Consider the following 5,000-nt stretch of genomic DNA (forward strand, 5'->3'; position numbering starts at 1 on the left):
ATGCTAGTTCGCTGACTTACTCTTCCTCGGCTAAAACACTTTGTCATTTTTTCACATCTCGTGGTCCTGGTACTCCGGCAAAGGCAGACTCGTGGTCCTGGTACTCCGGCAAGGGCAGACTCGTGCCCCTGGTACTCCAGCCAAGGCAGGCTCGTGCCCCTGGTACCCTGGCTGAAACACTCACCTCCAGGACGCCCCCGTGGCCCTCGCCCGACCCGCCCGAGGCACCCCCCGGCGGGCCTGGGCGTCCCCGCATGACCCCCTGAAATCGTCCTCCATGACCCTCCAGGGGCCCCCGGGGCCCTCGCCCAACCCGCCCGAGGCACCCCCTGGCGGGCCTGGGCGTCCCCGCATGACCCCCTGAAATCGTCCTCCATGACCCTCCAGGGGCCCCCGGGGCCCCCGCCCGACCCGCCCGAGGCACCCCCTGCCTGGGCTCCGCAGCCCGGGATGACCCCCTGAAATCGTCCTCCATGACCCTCCAGGGGCCCCCGGGGCCCTCGCCCGACCCGCCCGAGGCACCCCCTGGCGGGCCTGGGCGTCCCCGCATGACCCCCTGAAATCGTCCTCCATGACCCTCCAGGGGCCCCCGGGGCCCCCGCCCGACCCGCCCGAGGCACCCCCTGCCTGGGCTCCGCAGCCCGGGATGACCCCCTGAAATCGTCCTCCATGACCCTCCAGGGGCCCCCGGGGCCCTCGCCCGACCCGCCCGAGGCACCCCCTGCCTGGGCTCCGCAGCCCGGGATGACCCCCTGAAATCGTCCTCCATGACCCTCCAGGGGCCCCCGGGGCCCTCGCCCGACCCGCCCGAGGCACCCCCTGCCTGGGCTCCGCAGCCCGGGATGACCCCCTGAAATTTTCCTCCATGACCCTCCAGGGGCCCACGTGGCCCTCGCCCGACCCGCCCGAGGCACCCCCTGCCTGGGCTCCGCAGCCCGGGATGACCCCCTGAAATTTTCCTCCATGACCCTCCAGGGGCCCCCGTGGCCCTCGCCCAACCCGCCCGAGGCACCTCTTGGCTGGGCTCCGCAGCCCAGGATGAGCCCCTCCTATGGACCTCCATGTCCCCGAAGGGCTGCCCTAGTGCCTGGGTTAACCCGCCCAAAGCATCCCCTGGCTGCATTCACGTGTCAGCATTCCCCCTCTGCTGGAGCTCACGCTTTTCAAAACCTGGGTTTCTGTTATTGTGCGAAGGGTAGTCGGCCGAACCGGGTAAAACCGGTTCGCACCGAGGAAGAGTGGAGTTTCGCTCCACCTATTGCAGTTCGCAGCCCTTGACTCTTCCCCGGTTAGTTTTTTTTTTTTTTTTTTTTTTTTTTTTTCCTCCCTCTTTCTCGTGGTCCTGGTACTCCGTGGATGAAGTTCCACACGCCCCAGCTTTAGGCTTAGGGCGGGCCGGCTAAAGCGCTCAAATCCCGGGCACCGCAGCCCGGCTATGGGGCCTAAGACTGTGACCTCGGCAAAAGCTCCAGGGGCCCCTTCCTCATGCTCCTGGGCTGATTAAGAGCTCCAGTGTCTGGGTCAATTCTCCCCTGCCCAGGCTCATGCTCCGCAGCCTGGGTAAAAACATCCAGGGCCTGGGTTAATTCTCCCCAGCCCAGCCTTATGCTCCCTATCCTGGTTAAAACATATAGGGGCCTGGGTCAATTCTCCACAGCCCAGGCTCACGCTCCACAGCCTGAATAAAAGCTCCAGGGCCTGGGTCAATACTCCCCTGCCCAGGCTCACGCTCCACAGCCTGGGTGAAAGCTCCAGGGCCCTGACCCACACTCCCCTGCCCAGGCTCATGCTCCCCACCCTGGGTAAAAAAATATCCAGGGCCTGGGTCAAAGCTCCAGGGCCTGGGTCATTTCTCCCCAGCCCAGGCTCACGCTCCACAGCCTGAATGAAAGCTCCAGGGCCTGGGTTAATTCTCCCCTGCCCAGGCTCACGCTCCACAGCCTGGGTGAAAGCTCCAGGGCCCTGACCCACACTCCCCTGCCCAGGCTCATGCTGCCTAGCCTGGGTAAAAACATCCAGGGCCTGGGTTAATTCTCCCCTGCCCAGGCTCATGCTCCACAGCCTGGGTAAAAACATCCAGGGCCTGGGTTAATTCTCCCCTGCCCAGGCTCATGCTCCACAGCCTGGGTAAAAGCTCCAGGGCTAGGGTGAACTGCCCTGCACAGGCTCATGCTCCCTAGCCTGGGTAAAAACATCCAGGGTTAGGGTTAGGGTTAACTGCCCTGCCCAGGCTCATGCTCCACAGCCTGGGTAAAAACATCCAGGGCCTGGGTTAATTCTCCCCTGCCCAGGCTCATGCTCCACAGCCTGGGTAAAAACATCCAGGGCCTGGTTTAACACTCCCCTGCCCAGCCTTATGCTCCCTAGCCTGGGTAAAAACATCCAGGGCCTGGGTTAATTCTCCCCTGCCCAGGCTCATGCTCCACAGCCTGGGTAAAAACATCCAGGGCCTGGTTTAACACTCCCCTGCCCAGCCTTATGCTCCCCATCCTGGGTAAAACATCCAGGGCCTGGGTCAATTCTCCCCTGCCCAGGCTCATGCTCCACAGCCTGGGTAAAAACATCCAGGGTTAGGGTTAGGGTTAATTCTCCCCTGCCCAGGCTCATGCTCCACAGCCTGGGTAAAAACATCCAGGGCCTGGGTTAATTCTCCCCTGCCCAGGCTCATGCTCCACAGCCTGGGTAAAAACATCCAGGGCCTGGTTTAACACTCCCCTGCCCAGGCTCATGCTCCACAGCCTGGGTAAAAACATCCAGGGTCTGGGTTAATTCTCCCCTGCCCAGGCTCATGCTCCACAGCCTGGGTAAAAACATCCAGGGCCTGGTTTAACACTCCCCTGCCCAGCCTTATGCTCCCTAGCCTGGGTAAAAACATCCAGGGCCTGGGTTAATTCTCCCCTGCCCAGGCTCATGCTCCACAGCCTGGGTAAAAACATCCAGGGCCTGGGTTAATTCTCCCCTGCCCAGGCTCACGCTCCACAGCCTGGGTGAAAGCTCCAGGGCCCTGACCCACACTCCCCTGCCCAGGCTCATGCTCCCCACCCTGGGTAAAAAAAAATATCCAGGGCCTGGGTCAAAGCTCCAGGGCCTGGGTCATTTCTCCCCAGCCCAGGCTCACGCTCCACAGCCTGAATGAAAGCTCCAGGGCCTGGTTTAATTCTCCCCTGCCCAGGCTCACGCTCCACAGCCTGGGTGAAAGCTCCAGGGCCCTGACCCACACTCCCCTGCCCAGAATCATGCTGCCTAGCCTGGGTAAAAACATCCAGGGCCTGGGTTAATTCTCCCCTGCCCAGGCTCATGCTCCACAGCCTGGGTAAAAACATCCAGGGTCTGGGTTAATTCTCCCCTGCCCAGGCTCATGCTCCACAGCCTGGGTAAAAACATCCAGGGTTAGGGTTAGGGTTAATTCTCCCCTGCCCAGGCTCATGCTCCCTAGCCTGGGTAAAAACATCCAGGGCCTGGGTTAATTCTCCCCTGCCCAGGCTCATGCTCCACAGCCTGGGTAAAAACATCCAGGGCCTGGTTTAACACTCCCCTGCCCAGCCTTATGCTCCCTAGCCTGGGTAAAAACATCCAGGGTTAGGGTTGGGGTTAACTGCCCTGCCCAGGCTCATGCTCCCTAGCCTGGGTAAAAACGTCCAGGGTTAGGGTTAGGGTTAATTCTCCCCTGCCTAGGCTCACGCTCCACAGCCTGGGTAAAAACATCCAGGGCCTGGGTTAATTCTCCCCTGCCCAGGCTCATGCTCCACAGCCTGGGTAAAAACATCCAGGGCCTGGTTTAACACTCCCCTGCCCAGCCTTATGCTCCCTAGCCTGGGTAAAAACATCCAGGGCCTGGGTTAATTCTCCCCTGCCCAGGGTCATGCTCCACAGCCTGGGTAAAAACATCCAGGGCCTGGTTTAACACTCCCCTGCCCAGCCTTATGCTCCCCAGCCTGGGTAAAAACATCCAGGGCCTGGGTTAATTCTCCCCTGCCCAGGCTCATGCTCCACAGCCTGGGTAAAAACATCCAGGGCCTGGGTTAATTCTCCCCTGCCCAGGCTCATGCTCCACAGCCTGGGTAAAAACATCCAGGGCCTGGGTTAATTCTCCCCTGCCCAGGCTCATGCTCCACAGCCTGGGTAAAAACATCCAGGGTTAGGGTTAGGGTTAATTCTCCCCTGCCCAGGCTCATGCTCCACAGCCTGGGTAAAAACATCCAGGGCCTGGGTTAATTCTCCCCTGCCCAGGCTCATGCTCCACAGCCTGGGTAAAAACATCCAGGGCCTGGTTTAACACTCCCCTGCCCAGGCTCATGCTCCACAGCCTGGGTAAAAACATCCAGGGCCTGGGTTAATTCTCCCCTGCCCAGGCTCATGCTCCACAGCCTGGGTAAAAACATCCAGGGCCTGGGTTAATTCTCCCCTGCCCAGGCTCATGCTCCACAGCCTGGGTAAAAACATCCAGGGCCTGGGTTAACTCTCCCCTGCCCAGGCTCATGCTCCACAGCCTGGGTAAAAACATCCAGGGCCTGGGTTAATTCTCCCCTGCCCAGGCTCATGCTCCACAGCCTGGGTAAAAGCTCCAGGGCTAGGGTGAACTGCCCTGCCCAGGCTCATGCTCCCTAGCCTGGGTAAAAACATCCAGGGTTAGGGTTAGGGTTAACTGCCCTGCCCAGGCTCATGCTCCACAGCCTGGGTAAAAACATCCAGGGCCTGGGTTAATTCTCCCCTGCCCAGGCTCATGCTCCACAGCCTGGGTAAAAACATCCAGGGCCTGGTTTAACACTCCCCTGCCCAGGCTCATGCTCCACAGCCTGGGTAAAAACATCCAGGGCCTGGGTTAATTCTCCCCTGCCCAGGCTCATGCTCCACAGCCTGGGTAAAAACATCCAGGGCCTGGGTTAATTCTCCCCTGCCCAGGCTCATGCTCCACAGCCTGGGTAAAAACATCCAGGGCCTGGGTTAACTCTCCCCTGCCCAGGCTCATGCTCCACAGCCTGGGTAAAAACATCCAGGGC

The sequence above is a fragment of the Channa argus genome, unplaced genomic scaffold (assembly GCF_033026475.1).
Source record: "Channa argus isolate prfri unplaced genomic scaffold, Channa argus male v1.0 Contig203, whole genome shotgun sequence".
NCBI lineage: Eukaryota > Metazoa > Chordata > Actinopteri > Anabantiformes > Channidae > Channa > Channa argus.